Consider the following 25,676-nt stretch of genomic DNA (forward strand, 5'->3'; position numbering starts at 1 on the left):
CTTCCCATTATTCTGAACCTGCTGCCTCCTGACAAATAAATGTGAAGGTTGCTTATGTGATTTCCTAGAGCACATATTTTACTGTATTTTCCTAATAACTTCATGGAACAAGACCATACATTGTTAGGAGGAAGTTACCTTTAATAAGTCTTGGGAAATTGATTATAGTGTCTAAAATAAAATTGTCTGAAATTGATGGAATTCAACTATGTAAACAGACTTTTGATAAACATGTTATTTTTTTTTTTGCAAAAGTTGCATTTTGTTTCTTCTTTTATACTCGAGATCACTGCATTATGTGTAACCCCAAGGCCAGTAACAGTAACAAGTATCACTTTATGTGCAAGTGTCCCGGAAATACAACTGAACAGATGGGTAAGTAGAAATCTTCCGGAGGCGCAGCTCATACCGCGCGCGAGCACAGACACGTGGGGCGTGGCTAGAGCGTCAAGTCCCTGATGTGATGTTGTGCTTTCCCTCAGTAGAGCAGTTTGATATCTGATCATACAGAGTAACAACCAAAAGATACTGATGAAAGGGAATGGTTAGCCTTGATGTCTTCAGTTGTAACTGTCCCTGAACGTGGTAAGTGATTGAATAAAAGGGAAGAGCTGATAGAATGGTAGAAAGACAAACCGAAGAGACACATATTCAAAAGTAGGACAAAGAAAAATTCTTTTGACAGTCCAATCATCTCCACAGCAAGTTTTCCTTTAGCTTCCTTTGTTCAGTGAAATTTGAAAGAGAAAATAGAATGAAATCTTATTATGAAATTGTTGACTTGTTCACAGGAGAAATAATAAATTAGGACAAAATAAACATCTCCCACCAAGAGGATTCATGGGAATTTGTAGAAATCCGCACATCTTTAATATAGATTCTAGTGAAAAGGAGGGTCCCATTGTCTTTGGTAAACACCACACATTTTCGATACGGGTAGGTTTTTGAGTAAAATATTTATTTAGTTTCCTAGTTTTACCACAATCTCAATACAGAAGATAATATGAATATCTTATTTTAGAAATTAGGAAACTGAAGAGCAAAAAATTGCTTTGCTGATTTGTTAATACAAAGGCCAGTGTAAAGATGGAAGAACCCCTGACTTCAATGGTTTTTATGCACGACCAGAAGCTCTCTATCAAATTTTAAGACTAAATGCTCGTCACAAGAGTGACTTCCTTGCCTTCTACCTGGTACTGCCAAGTTAGCTATATTCTCGAAATATCTTTTAGATTTCCCTAGAAGCTTTTGTCAAAATTCTCCATAGGTTGTTTCTACTCTGAATATTGGACATGTGCTCTAGTAATAGTTTTTTTAAATGATTTTTTCTGTAATTACATGAATTTTCACCTGTTAAATGTCATAAATCATTTTTAAAGGGCTTTAAGTGATATTCTAATGGGTATATTTGACCCCACATCATCTTCTGATCTCTAAAGAATGAATTAAAATTGTTTAAGAATTTAAGGACAATGATCAACAGATCAAAATAATAGAATACCCTTTGTTTGGTTTACTTTGTTTTGTTTGTTTTCTTATAGAGTAAAGTCATACACATTCTTCACTCTTTTTGTATATTTCAACAAAACTCGTATGAATACGTTTCATCCTTGTATATGTACGTCCTGCTGTTCTGACGGTGATAATATCATCACGAAATAATTAAGAGTCTTTGAAAGTACTTATTTAGATTCATTTCTAAATTCAGTCTGGAAGTTATAATTTTCTTACCAACAGGTGTTATTATTTGGAAAATAATATTTCTATAGTTCTATGGTTATTTGGAAAAATACCCTGGAAATAAGCTTCATTTACTTGAAGCTTCTTAGAAGAGTGGGATTTTACTAACGTCTTCTTTTAAGTGTGTTGATATAATCCAAGGAAAGACTATATTCAAAGTTAAATTCTTCTTGCATGTGGCATCATTTATCATGGTCAAACTGAGCAAGACATCACTGCTTTGTGATTCCTTAAGAGAGACAGCCATCAAATATATTTGTGTAGCAACCAGAACATTTATATTAGGACGTTGCCCCACTATCCATTATAATGTTATCGTTTCTTTATGTTACAGTCACCCATCACTTTTAGAGGATTCAGCAAATTCAACTTTATAATTAATTTTAAGGCTATCTTTGTCTGAGGGTGGCAGCTAAATATTGCAAGCGGAATGTAAGTGGAATGCAATATGGAAGTAGGTAGGACAAAAGCAATGCAGAAAGTAATTTAAAAGCTGGTTTCATCTCATATCGTTTCAGAGATTGAAGCCAGTTAAAGGAAAACAAATAGATGTGACAAGAAAGAGCTATATGTCAACACATTTCTTTTTAGATTTGTTTGAGAACTGGTTAAATATTTGTGAAATGGCTAATGTCAAACTTTTGTCAGAGCAAATTTATTTAAATTAGAAGTGCTGATTAAATTTATTACCTGTAGCATATATGGAAGTGAAATTTTACTGTAAAGAGAACTGCTTTTTGCCTGCTTTCTGGCTAAATTTGACATTAGTGACTTAGGAGATTACCCTAATAGAAGTGACTGTAGTAGAATTGTGTTGAAAATTGCAATTTCACCCTTAAAATTAGGTGTAATAAAGTATTTTCACCCTAAAAGTGATAACAATCAGTAACTAGAATAAAATTTTATGGCTTTTTGAACTTCAAATTTCAGTAGCTGTTTTTAGCTCGAAGGCCTTAGCAATAATTCACACTTCTGTCTTTTTCATTCTCTAAAATTTTACAGCAGTAGATCAATGACTGGAATTAGAACCACTGATAATTAGGTAACAGTATTTTCTACGAAACTATATAAAGAGGACAAGACTTTTTTCTGCCACTTTGCCATATAAAAACTTAGACGGTGGATACATTTGAATTATTTATTAAAGAAATAAGAGATTCACAATATATAGGAATGGGTAAGATTCCAACAGCTAAGATTGAAATCTTTGTTTCTCGTGGGTTAACTACATCATTCATTTTATTTTTGATGACTATTACTGATTTGAATACATACATTTTGCATATTCCCTACTTATATATGTACAGAATTTCCACCATGAGTCTCACCATGATTTAGCACCATATCTTATCATGCTGAAAAACTAGACGGTTACTGCTTTCCTGAAGCTTCATCTCTGGAAGAAGTAGGCAATAGTCAAATAAACATATGTAATACACATACACACATAGGTATGTCTGTATGCATATCAGAAAGTATTGATGAATGCTGTGCAGAAAAGAACTAGAAAAAAGGGATATAATTTTTGTTGAGATTATCAAGACATAGGATGGTCATTATTTTATATGGTGGTCATCATTCAATCAGGGTAGTTGGTAAGACAAATTCCTCTTGTTGAGAATCTGCTCAGGAACCAAATTCCACCTGAGGCTGAGCAGGTGTAATCTAGATACCAGACTAAATGGTTAAAAGGATGAATATTTGTTACAATTGAAGGAGAATAAAAGAATAACTTTTTTTTATTTCTGTTTAAGACAAAAGGTAAGCAGAATGAAAAAAAATGTCAGCTCTGTCTCTTCTAAATGAGGTTGTAGGGCATGGCTCTGAAATATCAAGTTGTTTTCAACTAGACCCTAGGGTAGAGTTAGTCTATTCAAGTAGAGAGAATGCTGGAGAATCAGAGCCCTTCCCTACGGTCTCCTTCCCCATTCCAGTAAAAAGCAATTGGTATTTTAACAAGTTTCAGTCTTTATTGAGCTCAAAACATAAAATATACTGTAGCTTCCCCTCCTCTCACAGAATTTTACAGAGTAGAGGAAGTCTTCCCACTTCCTTGGCTCTGTGGTCCGGGTCACTGTGATGTCTGCTTGCTTTAGGATAACTGGCATACTCGTCATCACTTTAAAGTCACAAACAATGTCAGTTCTGTAAATAGAATGCCCAGGTGAAAAAGCAAAGTCCAAACCCGGCACCCGGTTTCATTTCAAATATTCTCCCTTTTGCTAGATGAGCATGTTTTCAGAGACAAGCTTTCAAAGAATAATGTTTGGCTCTCTCCTGACTCTCATTTTCTGCCTTCTTCACTGGTCACACTGAGACAGAAAGAGAGGAGAAGTTTTGTAAACTTTCCAACATCCATTATTAGCTCAGTTTGTCTTGGAGACCCACAGCAGCAGTTCCTGTCGCAGGGTCCTCTTGAAGTCCCTTGGCTTAGAGCTGGACAAAGAGCATGACCTTGGCCTTCCCAAATCCCGAAGTTTCAGACTTGGTAATAAACTCCTGAGAACACATATTTTTTATTTTTTTTTAATTGAAGTATAGTTAGTTGCAATGTGCCAATCTCTGGTGTACAGCATATTTTCCCAGGCATAGAGATACATCCATATATTAATTTTCATATTCTTTTTCATTAAAGGTTATTACAAGGTATGGAATAGAGTTCCACATTTGTTTCAGCTTAGAAACAGTATATTTGCTCCAATATTGCAGTTCAGTCACGGGACACAAACCACATTATTTTAAGTACAACGGAGACTCAGACTCTTCTTTGAACAACAGCAGATAAAAAAGAAATCAGTGCAAGTCACTCGTTTCAAAATCTTGGTTCACAGGTCAGTTGACAGTTATGTCTGGTGCCCCCTATCAGATATATGCGGCCAACAGTAGAGACGATGAATGCTATCTTGGTCCATTCAGGTTGCTATCACAGAATGCTGTAGACTGGTGGCTTTGAATCAATAGAGATTTATTTTTCAGTTTGTGAGGCTAGGAAATCCAAAATCAAGATGTCAGGAGATTCAGTGTGTGGTGAGGACCGGCCCCCTTATTCATAAAGTCTGCTTCTTTGTGTGTCCTCATATGGTGGAAAGGGCAGGGGAGCTCTCTGGCGTCTCTTGTATGAGGGCACTGATCTCATTCATGAGGGCTCCACCTTTGTGGCCTAATAACCTCCCAGAGGCCTCACTTCCTTACATCATCATATCGTACAGATTTTGGGGTGGGCAGTCATTCAGTTCACGGCAGATGCTGCTCTTGGCTCATGAAGCACTGACTGCCTGGCCCATTTGACCATCTTTTTTCCCAGGAGGAGGAATGAGACCAGAGTTTGGTGAGGGCTCAGCCTTCATACAGTCTCCTTTTTGTGTTGCTCTAGAAATCAAAGGCTTACTACATGTTTTCCATTTCCCTCATTTTCAAGTTACAAGGGTGTGAAAATTTCCAATTGATTTATTTTCTTTTATTAAAAGCCCATGTTAAATAAAAGCCAGAACTTGCATTTTATTGGCTCAACCATTTTCTTTGGTTCAGGGGAGACTTCAGTGGATATTTCATTTGCAGCCTGAACAAAAACTCTCTAAGGCAATGATTCAAAGTGAGTCAGGTTAAAAGATTCAGCTCACTGGGGTCCTCCCTTTCCCAGGCTGCCTGAAGAATTGCAACATTATTTTAGAATGTTTATTTTCCTATGTAGTGAATATTTTAGTGTGTCTATTTTATTTTTTATTTGTATGCTTTTGTAAGTGTTCAGTTCACTGCCGTTGCTGATTTCTATACCTGACTGTTACTGGTTTTCATAATAATTTATAAAAATTCTCTGTATAAATTTCTATCTGTTCAATGTATGGAGTAAGTATTTTTTTAATCAGTTATTTGCTTTTATTTTATGATTATTTTGAAGGATATATCTTATTAGCCAGTATTTATCTTAATTCTTCTGACTTACAGTAAAGTGTTCTTCCCTTCAGCTTGACGTAAGCAGTATATAAGAACTAATCAGCAATGCATCACATGTGTACAAATATGCATCATACCTATCTATCATATATGTAATTTTTTTCTTAATTTTTAGCCATCTTTATTTTCCTGGAATGAGTTCCTCTTGAGTATTTTGACTTAATATTTAATTACTATATTGCTGGGTTGTATTTGTTGCCTTCAGTTTAGGATTGTTGCATCTATGTTATGAGTAAGACGGAACTTAGTTTTACTCTAGTTTTAGTTTTACTTTAGTTTTAGTTAATTTTACTTTAGTTTTACTTAGTTTTTCCCTCTCACTCTTGAATCATTGAAATGAGGTATATAGCAGTGTGTGAACTAGGTTGGGGAGCTTTTCTTGTCTTGTTATGGTAGGAAATAATTGAAACACACATGATGTTAATTGCCAGTAATTTTCAAGTGTGCAAGATAGAGCATCTTACTGTTCATCTAAGGAAGATTTAATGCTCAATTAGGCTAAAACAAGCAACAGAATAGTCTTACTTCACATTAAGTACTACAAAAAGTTCATTTACTTGAAAAAAAACTGACCAGTATAACAAATCCATGTTGAGGCTCTATAATAAGAAATATAAAGGTATTTAATGAATTATGTAGTATGAAATTTTTTTGTTATGTATTTTGGATTATGGCATTAATTATGCCATTTTTGACTAAGTGTTGAGGAATAGTTGCTGTATTGATGCACCTCCTTGGGGTGTTAGGGAGTGTAAAGAATACCCTGAAGGGAGTTTATCCATAAAAGAGAAAAACAGTGAATTTTATTTTTTATCCTAATAATTAAAATCTTCACTTTTGCTACTTACCAATCATGCTCTGTTTTTCCAAGACATAGGACATAGATAAGGAAGTCCATGCATTACAAATACACAGACATAAGCAATCAGTAGTTCTTACCTAGGTTTATTTCATAATATTTTCTGATTAATATAATCAGAGGAAAGCCTGCAGTGATCTGTTGTCTAGTGACTTTCTCCTATCCTGCCAACCAGATCAAACAGTTGATGGGATACCTAGATTATGCCTCCAAGTTTAACACATGCATAGCATATTTTATATCCTCAATAAAGCTACATTATTCTAAATCCACTGTATACTATACACTTATTCTATGCAAAACCTAGTAAGGGAACAAAAGCGAGAAAGCCCAATTGTTTCTACAGATGGTTTAAACTTTAGAAGCCAGAATGAGAGAAGAAACATATTATGCAAGTTGGAATGAAAAAAAAAATCACAAGATGGATACAGACACTGTGCCATGGACATGCAAAGAAAGAAGAAATACAGAAATTAATAAGTTGGCAAATAAAAGACATAAATTTAAACCAAAGTAGAAAGCAAACATGTGAGCTGCAAAAATGTTGAGTCAAAATAACTGTTGAAAATAAAATATAGCTAAAATGAAGAATTAGGAAGCTTTTTATAAATTGAAACTCAAAAGAAGGAATGATGAGATGGCTAATTAATTCACTAAACATATGTGGAGCTGCTGGGTTTAAGATAAGTAAGATTAACACAGCCACCAGCTTCAAATCACTCACACTTGAAGAAGCAAATAAGTAAACAACTACTTATATCACAGTTGACAAATTTAGAAAGGAAAACCATAAATGTAGGTACAGCTAATGCAGACATTGTGGGTCAGGTAAGGTCTTCTGGAAAACAGAGCAGATTCTATATCGGGCTGTGAAAATAAGTAGGAATTACCCAACTGAAGTGAAGGCTGTGAATATTATGCTTCAAGGCAATTGTATCAATTTATCTATACATATACTGTGGGGCTGTGTCCTAAATATTTGTGTAACTTTTCTATCCCTTCATTTGATATTTGTAACAATGTTGTGCCTTTTTATCTTTCTGCTACATGCTTGGCTAGCATTATGGTGTCTATTGTCTCTTGTTTTTGACACCTTTCTTTTTTTTTGCTTTATGACTTAAAAAACTAATTCAGATTTCCTTACAGAGAAGGATAATGAGAGCAATGCAGTTATATATTACTCTACCTTCCAAATTGCTTAGGAGAAGCAAGCAGGGAGAGCAACATAAATAAATATCACATGGATAACATTTATCAAAATATATGATAGGGAATCTCCATGAACCACACAATGAATGGATGAGGTAAAACCATATAGAACGTAGACCCTGCAAAGGAACAAAACCCAAGTTTACTAGCAGTGTGGAGGTGAAGTGAAGGAAAATAGCTTCCACAAAGAGCACAGGAACACAAAGTTGCACATGGCTATTCACCTGCACGTTGAGAGGACCCCTTATCAGTAAGTACCTCTAATAATAACCAGTGAATAGGGAGAGATCTTCATAAACTTCAGGAATTTTTAACAGCTTCATGAAAATATGATTTATATCCATGAAAATTTACCTGCTTTCAGTGTACAGTTTAATTTTTAGTAAATTTACAGGGTTATAAAAGCATCACAACAATCCAGTTTGGAAATATTTTCAACACTTCAAAAAGATCCTTTGTATTTTTCCCAGTCACCCCACATTCCCAACCCTAGTCCCAGGCAATCACTAACCTACTTTCTGTCCTTATTATGGACAATTCATATAAATTGATTCATAAAATATGTAGGAGGTGTTTTTTGTTGTTGTTATTGTTGTTGTTGTTGTGGCCAGATTATTATCATAATACAATGTTGTTGAGAGTCATCCATATGGCAAGTATCAATACTTCCCTCCTTTTCTTTGCTGAATAGTATTCCACTATATGCACATATCATATTGTGCTATTCTCTCACTGGTTGATAGACCTGGTTGTTTTTAGTCTTGGGGTATTTTGGATTGGGTAGCTATAAACATCACATGTAAGTCTCTGTGTGGGCATGTGTTTTCATTTCTTCTGGTTACATTCCCGGGAGTGATATTGCTCGATCGTGTGGTAAATTTACATTAGTGTTTTAAAGAAAGGGCCAAACTGTTTTACAAAGGGACTCCCCCACTTTGCTTTCTCCCCTGCAATGTATGGGGATGTCAGTTCTTCCACACCCCCACTCACAGATCCTAACCTCGGTCTCTCTAACTGGAGCCAGGCCAGGGGTGTAAAGTGGCACGCCGTTAGGGTTCAAATAACTGCTTTCTTCTTAATGTGATGCTGAACGTCTTCTCCCATGTCGGTCGGCTGATTTCCTGCTTCTTTGCTAAAATGTCTCTTCAAAACTTCTGTTCGTTTTTAAAGTGGGTCATTTGTCTTCCAGTTATTCAGTTATAAGTTTGCTTTATAAACTTCAGATACAGGTCCTTTATTAAATGTAGGATTTGCAGACGTCTTCTCTCAGACTGCATGTTGTCTTTTCATTTTTTTGAAAGATGCCCTTTGACTGTGTTTAGGTCTACTAGTGTTCACCTGCAAATGGGAGAACTGCCCTCCATCTGCTGAAGCCACTTGCCCCCTTTAGAACATGCTTGTGAGCTTGCTGTGCGGCTTTCCCATGATTGGTGCAGCCCGGGTCCTTTATGTCCAGCTGGGGAAACACTGACGCACGACGAGCATTCCAGAGCTCCCCTTCGAGATCAGGCTGGTGTGATGAAAAGACTTGCTGAAATCCTATCCTTGCTTGATGTTTACAGAGCGTGTTTCCTATGAGCACGTTTAATCAGTCCTTGGCACATAGACCCTTCTGAGGAACCCAAACCAAGACACCTCACCCACAAATACACACAGTATGTGTGTGTATAATTATATGCATATATACGACCATGATGGGCAGGAGGTGTTATTTAATATTGCCTGATTTTTTTTTTTACTGTCATTTTGGACCCATTACTGGCAGTGAAGCCTTGGATGAAGAGAGAAATTAGTTCATCTTTGGGAAAACTAAGAATATAGACAATAAAAATGAGATGGGATTAAAATTAGTAAGCTTAAAGTCCAAGAAGAGACATAATACAGAGTCCGTCTATTAAAAGTTACAGTCTTGAACAAAGGCAGTAGTGACAGGAATGCAATAAGAAGATACAGGACTGACATAAAAATTGTCCAAGGGTTAATGAATGTGAGTTGGAGAACTATTGGCAGGAGTGCTGATGAGAATTAAACCGGTTTTTAAAGGCGATGTAAAATCTGAATTAGAGGAAAGGAATTGTGACAGTGGTTCCTTTTGTATATCGACCGAGAAGTGAAGACTAAAACATTCAAAGACCAGTTTATGTTAATAGATGAATAAAAATGACAATAGTAGCTAATAATTATTGAGATATATATGAGCCAAAACACTGTTTTAAAGTGCTTCACCTGTGTTGTGTTTATTTGCTAACCACCCTGTGAGGCAGGTTTTGTTATTGTGAGTGAGTCTAAGTCTAATGTACAGAGATGATACATAATTTGCTCAATGATATGTAGAAGGTTAATGCTCACAGATAATACATTTCTGGAAGGAAAATCAGATATTACTTTGGAAAATTTGGTTAGAAGAAATGGACTTTCATTTTCCCCACAAATTGAGGATACTGGATATTTAAACAGCAGGGAGAGAAGGTACCGTATTCAGAGTAAATGCTGTAGGTGTGTTAGTTTCATCACACTCAGAAATGTGTCAGAGATAGAAAATCATTACAAAATACTGGGCTAGACAAGGGAAGTCACGTTAAGAGGATTTTTCATCCACTGATTTATAAGATAAGGACCTGAACCGCCACAGTAGATGCTGGGGTGTAAAGAAAGGAAATGGTGCAGGATACAGTGCAAAAAAAAAAAAAAAGAATCAAAGGAAAGAGGTGTGTGAAAAATGATCAAATTAGAGCTACATTTGAATGTTTTCACCTCTGCCTCTGAACATGAGCAGTCGTAATTCAAGTCTCTGCACTACAAAGTTATAAACTTTACATGAAGTCTAAAATTTCACTGCATATTACTTTATGTCTGTATTTACAGCTACTTCTCTACACATCACACTGAAGTAATATTCTTAGAACACTGATTAAATATGAGTGAAGTGCACAAAAGGAAGCCTTCAGTAAATACATTGGCTCAGCAAACCATTTATGTTGGATTTTTTCCTGGAATTTAATAAGAAATTATGACAATGATATTATTGTTGGCCTCGTTCAAATTGTTGCAAATATTCTTTCAAACTTTATGAACATTCTTTCATTAATTTCAGTGCCAATGTTGATGGCGTGGCTGCCATATGTGGTTTTGATCATTGACTCATTCCTTTCTTTCTGTGATTCTATATAGAAATCCAGAATTTGAGAACTTCAAAAAGACTATTTTTCTAAATATCTAAATTTATAGGCACTTTCCTAGCTCCATATATGATTATTCTTGTCAGAGTGTTACTTTTCAGCAACTTTTCTTTTTTTTTTTTTGAAACTATAAAAATAACGATGCCTAAATTTATCCTAAATAAATGGAATTTCCTATTTTATGATTTGTACGTTAAGCCCTGAAAACTTCCTTGGTTTTATTTCTATAAAATACAAGTAGTCTAGTTTGCTTCTTTACATTCTGTGTCAATGATGGTCAGGCACTCCCAGTCTTACACAAAAGGAACACCCATGGGATGCCATCTTTTTCTGAATTTAAATCCTATATCGAATAATCTAATCTCAACCACTTGATAATCTTGTATGTAAGTTCTCTCCACCTCCTTTGTTGTCTGTCTTGTCCTAGGCTGATCCATGTTCATAAATTCTTTTTTGGTTTTTATGCCTGTGGCTTTGAATCCTCTCTTGACAATGGTTTGCACACTTCTTGCTTACAGGATATTTTCCTACACACATCTTGCCTGTCACACACTTACTACCGGTAGTAGGAGCACTGGCATGTAGCAAATGTATTGATAATGTCAACGTTAGACCTAAGAGTAATTTTGTTTAAGCACAAATGCATTTTTGCAGAAGAATTGCATTTGGTACAAGTGACCTCTGGCAAGCCATAGGCAAGTCTGGAGAATAAAGGAGGAGAGCTTTTTCTTTTTTTTAGAGAAAGGAGGAAGTGGGGAGGGCTTGTTTTGAACAAAAGTTCATTGGAGAAAAGTGAGAGTTAGAAGTAGCTGTGGTTTCTCCTTGGCTGCCGACGAGGGCAGCGTGCCTTTGCCAGCTGAGAGAGGGAACCTCCCTTCTTCCGGCAGGACTGTGCAAGCTGCCCAGAGGGGCACAGAGGGGCACATGCCGCAGAGCCCTCCCTGCGTGGCTTCTCGACTCCAATTTTTGGTTAGGTTTCCCTAACCCGTTCTCATGGGAACATCCCCCAGGATGAGATGTAGTGCTGGGAACTCTTCCCTCAGAAATCACTCAGAAGCCCTGTATTGTATACACAGGGAAAATGTGACTTGGGATTTGAAAATTAAGTTATGTCTGTATTGATGGAAATTTTCTACAGATTCTCATGTTTATAATATCAGAGTGATTTGTTCTAATTTAAACTAATTCAGTATTGGCTAGGACTGTTTAGATTTCACTCCTGGTCTCTACTGTTTTAAGTTTGGAGGTGGCTCCTAAGCTTATATTCACTGTCACAAATCTATTAAGAAGATAGAGAAACTATCGGTTGTGAATGTTGTCTGTGAACAGTTACAAGTCTGGTGACAGGCATCATTTCTTGGATGCTGCCCGTGTGCAATTTTAAAAATTGTGCTTTTTTCACAGTTTTAGATTTACAAAACATTGTGAAGATGGTATAGAGAATTCCCGTATACCCCACCGTCAGTATCTTCTATTATTAGCATCTTACATTAGTAGGGTGCATTGTTAACAATTAATTAAGCCACGCTGATGTATTTTTGATTAAATACAGTTAATTTGTACTTTGTTAGTTTTTTCCTTATTTTTTTTCTGTTCTAGGATCCCATCTACAGTATTTAATTACATTTAGTTGTATGTCCCCTTAAGCTCCTCTTTGATAACCTTGACAAATTTGAGGAATTCTGATCAGATGTATTTTTTAACATTTTTTATTGATTTATAATCATTTTACAATGTTGTGTCAAATTCCAGTGTTCAGCACAATTTTTCAGTCATACATGGACATATACACATTCATTGTCACATTTTTTCTCTGTTAGTTACCATAATGTTTTGTGTAACTTTCCCTGTGCTATACAGTATAATCTTGTTTATCTATTCTACACTTTTGAAATCCCAGTCTATCCCTTCCCACCTTCCGCCCCCCTGGTAACCACAAGTCTGTATTCTCTGTCTATGAGTCTATTTCTGTCCTGTATTTATGTTTTGTTTTTGTTTGTTTGTTTGTTTGTTTGTTTTTTAGGTTACACATATGAGCGATCTCATATGGTATTTTCCTTTCTCTTTCTGGCTTACTTCGCTTAGAATGACATTCTCCAGGAGCATCCATGTTGCTGCAAATGGCGTTATGTTCTCAGTTTTTATGGCTGAGTAGTATTCCATTGTATAAATATACCACTTCTTCTTTATCCAGTCACCTGTCGATGGACATTTAGGCTGTTTCCATGTCATGGCTATTGTAAATAGTGCTATTATGAATATTGGGATGCAGGTGTCATCCTGAAGTAGGGTTCCTTCTGGATACAAGCCCAGGAATGGGATTCCTGTGTCATATGGTAAGTGTATTCCTAGTCTTTTGCGGAATCTCCAAACTGTTTTCCATAGTGGCTGCACCAAACTGTATTCCCACCAGCAGTGTAGGAGGGTTCCCCTTTCTCCACAGCCACTCCAGCATTTGTCATTTGTGGATTTTTGAATGACGGCCATTCTGACTGGTATGAGTTGATACCTCATTGTAGTTTTGATTTGCATTTCTCTGGTAATTAGTGATATTGAGCATTTTTTCATGTGCCTTTTGATCATTTGTATGTCTTCCTTGGAGAACTGCTTGTTTAGGTCTTCTGCCCTTTTTTTGGATTGGATTGTTTATTTTTTTCTTATTGAGTCATATGAGCTGCTTATATATTCTGGAGATCAAGCCTTTGTCAGTTTCATTTGCAAAAATTTTCTCCCATTCCGTAGGTTGTCTTCTTGTTTTACTTCTGGTTTCCTTTGCTGTGCAGAAGCTTGTAAGTTTCATTAGGTCCCATTTGTTTATTCTTGCTTTTATTTCTTCTAGGAGAAAATTTTTGAAATGTATGTCAGATAATGTTTCGCCTATGTTTTCCTCTAGGAGGTTTATTGTATCTTGTCTTATGTTTAAGTCTTTGATTTATTTTGAGTTGATTTTTGTGTATGGTGTAACGGAATGTTGTAGCTTCATTGCTTTACATGCTGCTGTCCAGTTTTCCCAACACCATTTGCTGAAAACTGTCTTTATTCCATTGTATATTCTTGCCTCCTTTGTCGAAGATGAGTTGACCAAAATTTTGTGGGTTCATTTCTGGGCTCTCTATTCTGTTCCATTGGTCTATATGTCTGTTTTGGTACCAATACCATGCTGTCTTGATGACTGCAGCTCTATAGTGTTGTCTGAAGTCTGGGAGATTTATTCCTCCAGCCTCTTTCTTTCTCTTCATTTATGCTTTGGCAATTCTAGGTCTTTGATGGTTCCATATAAATTTTATTATGATTTGTTCTAGTTCTGTGAAATATGTCCTGGGTAATTGGATAGGGATTGCATTATATCTGTAGATTGCCTTGCGCAGTGTGACCATTTTACCAATATTGATTCTTCCAATCCAAGAGCATGGGATATCTTTCCATTTTTTAAAGTCTGCTTTAATTTCCTTCATCAATGGTTTATAGTTTTCTGTGTATAATTCTTTCACCTCCTTGGTTAGATTTATTCCCAGATATTTTATTACTTTGGGTGCTATTTTAAAGGGGATTGTTTCTTTACTTTCTTTTTCTGTTGATTCATCATTAGTGTAAAGAAATGCAACTGATTTTTGAACATTAATTTTGTAATCTGCTACCTTGCTGAATTCTTCAATCAGCTCTAGTAGTTTTTGTGTGGACCTTTTAGGATTTTCTATATATAGTAACATGTCGTCGGCATATAGTGACACTTTCACCTCTTCTTTTCCAATTTGGATCCCTTTTATTTCTCTCTCTTTCCTGACTGCTGTGGCTAGGACTTCCAGGACTATGTTGAATAGGAGTGGTGTTAGTGGGCATCCTTGTCTTGTCCCAGATTTTAGTGGGAGCTTTTGAGTTTTTCACTGTTGAGTACTATGCTGGCTGTAGGTTTGTCGTATATAGCTTTTATTATTTTGAGATTTGTTCCCTCTATACCCACTTTGGTGAGAGTTTTTATCATAAATGGGTGTTGAATATTATCAAATGCTTTTTCTGCATTGATTGAGATGATCATGTGGTTTTTGTCCTTTCTCTTGTTGATATGATGTATTACTATGATAGATTTGCGTATGTTGAACCACCCTTCTGTCACTGGGATGAATCCCACTTGGTCATGATGTATAATCTTTTTTATGTGCAGTTGGATTCTATTTGCTAAAATTTTGTTGAGGATTTTGGCATCTATGTTCATCAGTGATATTGGCCTATAATTCTCTTTTTTTGTAGTGTCTTTACCTGGTTTTGGTATCAGGGTGATGGTGGCTTCATGGAATGAGTTTGGGAGTATTCCTTACTTTTCAATCGTCTGGAAGAGTTTGAGAAGGACAGATATGAGTTCTTTGTATGTTTGGTAGAATTCCCCGGTGAAGCCGTCCAGTCCTGGACTTTTATTTGTAGGGAGGTTTTTAATTGCTATTTCTATTTCCTTTCTAGTGATTGGATTGTTTAGGTGGTCAGTTTCTTCTTGATTCAGTCTTGGTGGACAGTATGTTTCCAGAAACTTGTCCATCTCCTCTAGGTTATCCAGTTTGGTTCCATATAGTTTTTCATAATATTCTCATATGATATTCTGTATTTCTATTTTATTTGTTGTAATTTCTCCATTTTCCTTTCTTATTTTGCTAACTTGTGCTCTTTCTTTTTTCTTCTTTGTGAGTTTGGCCAGAGGTTTGTCGATTTTATTTGCTTTTTCAAAAAACCAGCTTTTGGTTTGGTTGATTTTTTCAATGGTCTTCTTAATTTCTATTGTATTTTGTTCCTCTCTGATCTTTATTATTTCCTTCCTTCTGCTGCTTTTTGGGGCATTTTGTTCTTCTTTTTCTAATTCATTCAGGTGGTGGGTTAAATTGTTTATTTGAGATTGTTCTTCTTTTTTGAGGAAGGCCTGTATCACTATAATCTTCCCTCTTAGCACTGCCTTTGCTGTGTCCCATAGATTTTGAGTAGTTTTACTTTCATTGTTATTTGTCTCAAGGTATTTTTTAATTTCAGCTTTGATTTCCTCATTGACCCATTGTTTTTTCAATAACATATTGTTTAATCTCCATGCTTTCCTTTTTTTCTCCTTTGTTTCTCTGTTCTTGATTCCCAGTTTCATGGCATTGTGTTCAGTAAAGTTGCTTGAGATAATTTCTATCTTCTTAAAATTGTTGAGGTTCCTTTTGTGCCCAGGTACATGAATGATCCTGGAAAATGTCCCATGTGCACTTGAAAAGAAAGTATATCCTATTTTTTTGGGGGTGTAATGCTCTGAAAATATCTACCAAATCTAGTTTTTCTGTTGTAGTATTTAATTTCTCTGTTGCCTTGTTTATTTTCTGTCTGGAAGATTTGTCTAGTGATGTTAATGCAGTGTTAAAATCTCCAACTATGATTGTATTCCCATCAATATATCCCTTTAACTCTGTTAGTAATTGTTCTATGTACTTAGGTGCTCCTATATTGGGTGCATATATATTAATGAGTGTAATATCCTCATCTGGTATCACTCCTTTAACCATTATAAAATGTCCTTCTTTATCTTTCTTTATGGCCTTTGTTTTAAAGTCTATTTTATCTGAAGTCAGTACTGCAATGCCTGCTTTTTTGTCTTTTCCATTTGCATGGAATATCCTTTTCCATCCTTTCACTCTCAATCTATATGTGTCCCTCTCCCTAAAGTGGGTCTCTTGTATGCAGCATATTGAAGGTTCTTGCTTTATTATCCAGTCTGCCACTCTATGTCTTTTGACTGGAGCATTTAGTCCATTAACATTTACAGTAACTAATGATAGATGTTTGTTTATTGCCATTTTGAACTTATCTTTGCAGTTGAATTGGTATATCCTCTTTGTTCCTTTCTTCTTCTTTTTGTGGTTTGGTAATTTTCCTTTGTATTATCATGGATTTTATTTAATTTTTGTGACTCCCTTGTAAGTTTTTGGCTAGTGGTTACCCTTTTTTGTAAATCTATTAGCCCATTACTATAACTGTTTTTATTAAACTGATAGTTTCATGATCTCAAACCCATCCTACCTTTAAAAAAATTTTTAAAAAAAAAGAAAAAAATTGTATATTTCCCTGCCTCCCTCTCCCAGTCTCAGTGATTTGTATGTCTTCTTTTATAATTTTGTTTTTATTCTATTTGTAATTCATGAGTTATCACCTTTCCAGTTGTGAGTTTCTCATTTCTGTAGCATCCTGCTGCTTTTCTATTTAGAGTAGACTTTTCAGTATTTCTTTTAGCATGGGTTTAGTGTTGCTAAACTCCTGCAGCTTTTTCTTGTCTATGAAATTCTTTATTTCTCCTTCTATCCTAAAGGATAGCCTTGCTGGATAAAGTATCTTAGGCTGCATCTTTTTTTCATTCAGGACTATGAATATGTCTTGCCACTCCCTTCTGGCCTGTAGTGTTTGTGTAGAAAAATCAGCTGAGAGCCTTATGGGGGTTCCCTTGTAACTCACTAAAGAGTTTCTCTTGCTGCCTTTAGAATCATTTCTTTATCCTTGAATCTAGCCATTTTGATAATGATATGTCTTGGTGTGGGTCTATTTGGGTTCTTCATGTTTGGGCCCCTCTGTGTTTCCTGTACTTGGATATCTGATTCCTTCTTTAAGTTTGGGAAGTTTTCAGTCATGATTTCTTCAAAAACCTCTTCAATCCCCTTTGATCTTTCTTCCCCTTCTGGCACCCCTATTATGTGAAGATTGGGACGCTTTAAATTATCTCATAGGTCCCTTATGCTATTTTCATTATTTTTTATTTGCTTATCTTGTAGCTCTTCTGAATGGGTGCTTTCTATTGTCCTGTCTTCTAGGTCACTAATTCGTTCATCTGCATTATCTAGTCGGCTTTGCACAGCTATTAGATCATTCCTCATCTCTGTCAGTGAATTTGCCCATTCTACTTGGCTCTTCTTTATAGCTTCAATTTAATTTTTGACATATTTTATATCTCTAAACACTATCTCTTCTAATTCCTTCAGCACTTTGATCACTCTTTTTTTGAAATCTTGATCTACTAGGCTATTGATATCTATTTCATTGATCTTTCTTTCAGGGGATTTCTCTTGTTCTTTTAATTGGGAAAGGTTTCTCTGCTTCTTCATCTTGCTCATACGTCTCTGGCACTGTGGTTTATGGAGTATCAGTTATCTGTTTGGTCCTTAAGGAGTTTAACTAGCTAATGCCTATTTAGGAATAAGACTTAGGAAAAAAAGAAAAAATGAGAGAGAGAGAAAGAATTTTAAAAGAAGGGAGAAAGAAGGTTTGAAAACAGTGTATAATGAATAATAGAAGAGTGAGTTGAAACAGAGTATCAATCGGGTTGAGACGTCCTTTTAAAACCTTTAAAAAAAGGGGGAAAAGATGAAAAAATGTATTTGAAACCTGTCTAATTAATAACAGGACATCAAAACCCAAGAGAAATAGAAATGAATTAAGAAGTAAAAATTAAAGGTGTAATAGAAAATAGAACAGGTAAAAACAGATTAAAAAAAAAGTGGGGGGTGTCGGTGTTCTCCTGGAGTCTGTGTGCTTTTAATGTGAAGTCTGTCTTCGTCCTGTTTTGGAAGCTCAGCTTGCTGTTTCCAGAGGCAATCCATTGGCGCCCACTTCTGTGCTGCTCCCAGTACCTGTCCGCAAGCAGATCGCGCCCCCTCCCAACACTGGGTCAGGTTCAGCTCTCCTTTGCTGTGGGTGCCCTCCTGATGCCGCAGTCAGATGTTGCAGACTGGCCGGATAGGAGGGCGGGTCGCGCCCCCTCCCAGCACCGCGGTCAGGGGCTGTGTTCCTGCCGGAAAGGCGGGGGGCCGCCCTCCCTCTACATGCGCCGCCGGTAGCTCCGCTGCTCTGTGTGGCTGCGCGCTCCGCCTCGGGTGGGCGCTCGGCAGGTGGGCTCGGGGAAGACTGAGGGACAGCCTTGTCCCTGCTCTGGGCCAAAACTCAGCTCCTTGTTTGTCTTGGCGGAGCAAGTTCTCTGAGGGACCAGGATGGAAGGATCCTATCTGCTCCGGGCTGTAGGCAAGTGTCTGTCTGGCCTTTGAGGCTGCTAAGCCCTTCGGTGCGGATTCAGGTTTCGCCCCAGCCCCGGCCTGGATGCTCAGCACTGGAGGATATGGCGGCTGTGCCTGAGCCTCGCATCTCTTCCCCCGAAAACTTTCTGCAGGTTTTCAGAGATGGGGGTATGCACCCTTCCCCCCAGGGCACATCAACCATCTTGTTTTATGGAGGGACAAAGTTGTTCTGCCCTGTGCACCCACAGCCATGGTGCGCAGCCCCCTGCACTCCCCTGGGGCTGCCTCAGTGCAGCCGCCCCCGTCCTCCGCCCGGCTCGGGCAGCCTGGCCCTGCCCGCCGCTGCCGGCCCGCGTCTCAGGCTGGGTGTCGGGGTGGACTCTCTGTTCCCCTTTAACTTAGTTCTGTCAGTCACGGGCTGCTCCGTACAGATCTGAGCCTCGGAGGCTCCCCCTCTGTCCCGCTGGCCTCAGTTGGAGAGGGGAGACCCAGCGAGCGAGCGCCAGTCCTCCTTTGTCGCTCCCTCCCTGCGGGCCCCGTCCCGCGCTGCTTTGCCTTTTGTTCTTTCTTTTTTCCTTTTCTCCTATCAGAATTTTGGTGTCTTTATCTTTTGAAGAGGGCGATGTTCTGTGGGAGTTCCGCAGGTGCTCTGGTTGGCTGAGTGGGTCTGTGGATGTGGGTCTTGGTGCATTTGTGGGAGAGGGTGAGCTGCAAGCGTCCTTCTACACTGCCATCTTCTCTCTCCAGATGTATTTTATTATAGGATGCCCCTCTATTGATAATTTTCTGATGTTTTTATTATGTATTATGTTTTATTATGTTTTTATAATTTTATTAGATGCGGTTGATGGGTTTTGGGTAAGTTCACAGAAGTAAAGTGTCATTTTCATTACCTAATAGCAAGGCTCATACTATTAACATGACTTATAACTGTCCACCTTGGTCATCTGGCTAAGGTGGTGTTTGCCAGGCCTCTCTACTGGAAAGGTACCCCCACCTCTCTTTCCAGGCTGGACTCTTTGGAAGGAAGTCACTATGTGCAGCACAGAGTGCCTATAAGTTATTTGGAATTCTTCTGCATAAGAGACTTTTCTCTTCAGCCCCATTTATATTAATATGGACTCATTGATACTTCCTTTATACTCAGAGTTATTCAATTTGTTGCTTAATTGTTCCAGTTTGGCTATTAGAGTTCCTTCCATTGGATCTTCTGCCCCTTTGACATATCCCTACCTACCTACCTACCTACCTACCTATATATAGAGGTATTAACACTATATATGTATATAAACATTTATTACTTTCTGGGACTACAAGACGTGCCAGGGCCATTTTGTATATGTACTGCCTGACTCCTAGAATCGGCCATTTCTCCGTGGAGCCCTGATTCCTCTCATTAGAGGATGGTATTAAGAAACAAGATGTGGTACGAGGTGTGCTCCTTGCTGCTGGGTAACTTTTCTTTTAGACCCTTTATGCTGACAGAGCTGAGAAATACATGTATGTGTACTAACCCAAGGATAATGTTAGCTATAAGTTTTTAGGTGTTCCTTATCCAATTGAGTTTCTGTCTATTGCTCATCCGTGAGAGATTTTATCATTAATACATGTTGAATTTTGTCAAGTGCTTTTCAGCTACAGTTGCTATAATCATGTTATTTTTCTTTTTTAGCCTGTTGATATAGTGGATTACATTTATTGATTTTTGAATGTTACCCCAGCAGTACATACTTGGACTAGGTCTCCTCTGAATGTGCCTATAGTCTTGTTAATATATTGTTGAATTCAATTCCTAATATATTTTGAGGAATTTTCCATGTTAATAAGAGATACTGGTCTGCAGATTCTTTTTTCTTCAAATGAGTTCATCTGCTTTTGGTATTAAGTGATGCTGGCCTTATAGAATGATTTACAAAATATCCCCTCCGCTAATATGATCTGGATGAGATTATAGATAATTGGTGTCATTCTGTCCTTAAAAGCATGATATACTTCACCACTGACACCATCCTAGCATGGTAATTTTTGGAATGTTACTAATTATTTATTCAAGTTTTAAGGCAGATATGGGTTTATTTAGATTATCTATTTCACCTTGTGTGAGTTTTGGTAGTTTGTGTCAGGGTTTTGGTCTATTTAATCAAATTATAAAATTTGCAGCCATATAGTATTCTAAATACTCATTTTTTCCCTTATAAAGGCTTTGTTAAAGAGCAGTTTTAGATTCAAAGCAAATTTGAGAATAAAGTATAGAGATTTACCATACCTCCTGTCCCCTTATATGCACAGCCAACACCATTGTCTTATTGTATCTTATTGTTGAATTTAAAATTCTTTGTACATTTTGGATAACAGTCCTTTATCAGATATGTCTTTGCAAATTTTTTTTTCCCAGTCTTGTTTTTCTCAATCTCTTGACATTGCCTTGTATAGAGCAAAAGTTTTTTTAAATTTTTATTTTAATGGAGTTCAGCTTATCCATCCTTTCTTTCATGGATTGTACCTTTATTTGTTGTATTTAAATAGTCATCACCACACCAAAGGTCATCTCGGTTTTCTCCTGTGTTATCTTTGGTAGTTTTACAGTTTTGTGAAGGGTATAAAGTCCGTATCTAGATTTATTTTTTATGTATGAATGTCCAGTTGTTCTGGCCCCATTTGTTGAAAAGACTGCCTTTGCTCTATTGTATTGCCTTTGCTTTTTTGTCCAAGATCAGCTGACAATATTTATGTGAGTGTACTTCTGGCTCTCTGTTCTATTCCATTGATCTAGTTATCTGTTCCTTCACTGATAACACACTGTCTTGATGACTAATATCCCTTTTTTATCCATTAAAATCCACTAGTTGAGTAGTGATAACTCCTATTTCCGAGGTTAGCAATTTGTGCCTTCTCTGTGTCTCTTTTTTTCCTTCTTGGTTAACCTGAGGGAGGTCTAGAGGGTGGTCGATGTTAAGTGTTCAAAAACCAGACTTTCTACATTTGTTTCCTGTTTTCAGTGTCATTGCTTTCTTCTAAATTTTTATTTCCTTTCTTCTGCTTCCTTTAGACTTACATCACTCTTCTTTTTCTAGTTTCATAAGGTGGAATTGTAGATTATTGCTTTTAGAGTACCCTTTTTTTCTACTGTATTCATTAAGTGCTGTAAACTTCTATCTATGCACTGCTCCTGCTGCATCTCACAAATTTTAAAAAGTTGTATTTTTATTTTAATTTGTTTTATTTTATTTATGTATTTAATTTTAGAGGAGGTGCTGGGGATTGAACTCAGGACCATGTGCATGCTAAGCATGTGCTCTACCAGTTGAGCTATATCCTCCCCCCCATTTTAATTTTTAAAAGAATTAAATATAGTTTTTAAATAATTTTAAATACAGTTTTAAAATAATGTAAATTTATCTTGAAATTTATTTATCAACCCATATTTATTTAGAAGTTATTTAGAAGTACTTTGTTTAATCTTGAAAATATTTAAGAGATTCTCTAGCCACATTTCTGTTGCTTATTTCTAATTTAAATCCATTGTGATCTTAAAATAAACTTGGCATGATTTCTTTGCTTTTAATTTTGTTTAGGTGTACTTAAGGCCCAGAACATGGTCTATACTGGTGAATGTTCTTTGTGATCTGAAAGCAGTGTGTATTTTACTGTTAGATGAAGTAGTCTGTAGGTGTTAATTGGATCAGCTGACTGATGGTGATGTTCAGGTAAAATCTGATAGAACAGAAATAAATAGATAGTTCCACTTTTATAGTTGGAGGCTTTAACATGCCTTTTTGATAAACTGACAGTTAATTAAGCAGGCAGGAAATCTGCAAGGTATTTGTGGAAAGCACGGAGCCTAGTCTGGCTGGAGGAGAGTAAGCATGTGGAGGAAATGTGCTTAATATCAGCAGGGTGGGCAGACCGTGTGGACCTGGAATGAGATTTGAAAAAAGGGACCAATTTGGAGGAAAGAGAGTGAGTTCATTTTCATAGATGTTGAATTCAAACTGAATATTAGAGCTTCACCTGAAGATGTCAAATAGGCATCTGGGATATTAGCAACTACATTACACAGCCCCTAGGAAACACTGTGCTTCTGTGAGATACTATTAAACAGCCATCCATGACTGAGATTATCATATCTTCCCACCAGTGGGACATGCATTAGGAGTGCCTTGCAGAATTAAGGCCCACTTGGGGGTTTTTGTGATCAGTTGAAAATAGCGCCAATCAACATGATTTTTTTTCTTATTTCTACTTATTTTCAGCTGTTTAAGGTATATGCAGAAGACTGAGGAACTGTTCTTAGCAGGGTTGAATGTGAGAAGGGAATCCTAAGGCACGACGGTTGAGCATACATGTGGAGAGTCATGGTTTTGGACACTGGATACTAAACAGTTTGAGGATGGAAATAAAGGCAAAGAATGAAAGCAGATGATGTAGTGAATAGACCGCAAGTCTAAATGTTGTAGATAAATGATTTCTGCAAAAATGCTAGAGGAAGTAAGCTAGGAGACAGGAGGCGTTAGTAAAAGAATATGATGCATGAGTGACATATTGACCCATGATTGGTTTGACTAGTGATGAGAAGGTGGGCTGTGACCACAATCAGGGTGGCTAGTAAAGAAAGGGGGGAAGGTGAAGGCATTGGAGGAAAAGAGTTCAAATAATTAGATTTTAGTGGTGTGGAAGCACAACAAAATGGATATTGAAATTACCAACGGTGAAGATAACAGCAGTGCTGGAGAGGCTGACAGTGATCCAGGTGCTAAAATCTTCAAGGAATAACATGGCAAGCTTTTGGGGGGGCAGAGAAGGCCAGAGCAGAGAGAAGGAGCATCTCGTATAATCTGATGAAATACAAATCAAAGCTCTAAAATTTCAGGGAGGAAAAAGGCAAAGGTTCTAGTAGTAGGAATGAGGGATGAGAAGATAATCTGTCCCATCTCTAGGTCAAATAATACAAGATATATTTAAAAAAAAGTGAACAGTCAATCAAATTCACAAGTGGCAGAATTGCACTCTCACTCAGATCTTCCTCTCTTGACATCATGTATTCCTTTCACTTTTCCTTGGTGACACAAAAAAGAAATACTTGACTCATGCCCCAGACCTACTGTGTTTGAAGCAGTGAAATACAGTGTTCAAGTGGGACCAGGGAAAGGAAATGGAGTTGTGAGCCCCTCAGCAGTCTGCCACAGAGAGAGACAGTCCATTTACATTCGTATGAGAAAAAAAAATAGTTCTGGGACAGGAGGGTATAAAAAGGAAATTATGAAAATACATACAAATATGTTGAGAAATGTCTAAATATACCACCGAGCCAGACAGCAAGCTGTCAGATGAGTTCAAAAATAAAAACAGGACTCATGTCAAGAAATCCTGAGTGACTTCAGTTGTTTGAAAGAGCACTAGAGTTACATTATTAATGCAAAAAAATAAGAAAACGCCACAGAAATCTTTAAAAACAATGGAGTATGCCACCCCAGTATATGTCCACGTGGGAAACTTTCCAAGGAACATAGTGTCTAGAACAAAGACTGAAGGCTCCCCCGCACATGCAGTCACCTAGAATGTTGTTATTCAGAAACTTGAAAACACTTAGAAGGGTGTCATACTTCATGAGACGCTGAGACATCCTGAAGTGTGTCTGAAATAAGGAAACTGAAAGGGAAAACACTGAGCAGCAAATCAGCCACTTAGTTAAGACTTGGTGGGGGAGCGGGGGCAAAATAACTTTCTGGTGGGGAATGGGGAGAATGGTATGTATAGGAAAATGTTAGCCTTAGCTTTAACGTTTTGGAGGTCTCTCAGGAGTTAGGCAGTGTGGTACAAATGTTTATAGCAAATAGGATTTATCTTCAGTAAGATTTCTATAGGGAGATTTAACTTTGAGGAATCAGTGTAAGTAAGTCATATTCTGAGCAAATCATACTTGGATATTCTTGGGTAGATTTTAAATAGCTAAGAATCACGATAATTTAGACTAAGGAAATAATAGAAAGGTACAAAAGGCATTTCTATGCAATGAAACCATTAAAATGATTTTTTAAATATGTATTTTCTGACCTGGAAAGATGTTAACAATACATTATTAAGTAAAGTGAAGTTTACAAAACAGCTTAGTATTTATTATGAATACTGAATAAGGGGTCCTGGGTAAACAAAACAGAATCTTCTTTTGTGCTTTTAAAAAATAGCTTTGTAGTTTCTTATGGAGGTTTCTAAAAGGACTAGAAACAACCTCTACAGAGCAATAAATTTTAAAATATTTTCTGTTTCCATTTCATATTGCCTCTCTGGATATTTTAATGTTTGTAAAATTAACATATTTTTGGAGAATGAAAATAGTGTATAGGAAGGGGCTTATAAAAGAAATAAAGTCAAAGGGCAGTGGGAGGGGGCTCTTCCAAAAATGATAAATATGCTTATTTAGAACTTGTTTTTTGCAAACTGTTTTTACCACATGCAAAGAGGGCAGGGAAGGTGACACCATCTTCTTCCAGCCCATGGCCCAGAGTGACCAGGTAACTCACCAAATTCCCACTCCCCAGGTTCCCAGTGTAGGTCCCAGTTTTGTGATGCCTTTTTCAGAGTGATCTTTCAAATCTACAGGGGACATCAAATTAAATCATTCAATGTCACACCGTTTCTGAGGACACTCAGTACTACAGACACCTGGTCTGGCTCAGAGACTGGAGGCATGACAACTGAACTGGAGGTATAACAATGTAA

The 25,676-nt window shown here is 37.0% G+C and overlaps 1 long non-coding RNA gene across 7 annotated transcripts in view; it reads left to right on the plus strand.

The window, feature by feature from the left end:
- The window catches only part of LOC141577567 (uncharacterized), an 839,800-nt gene that overhangs the window by 578,668 nt on the left and 235,456 nt on the right, over positions 1-25,676 (plus strand). The window lies entirely within an intron of this gene.

Source organism: Camelus bactrianus, chromosome 4 (assembly GCF_048773025.1).
Source record: "Camelus bactrianus isolate YW-2024 breed Bactrian camel chromosome 4, ASM4877302v1, whole genome shotgun sequence".
NCBI lineage: Eukaryota > Metazoa > Chordata > Mammalia > Artiodactyla > Camelidae > Camelus > Camelus bactrianus.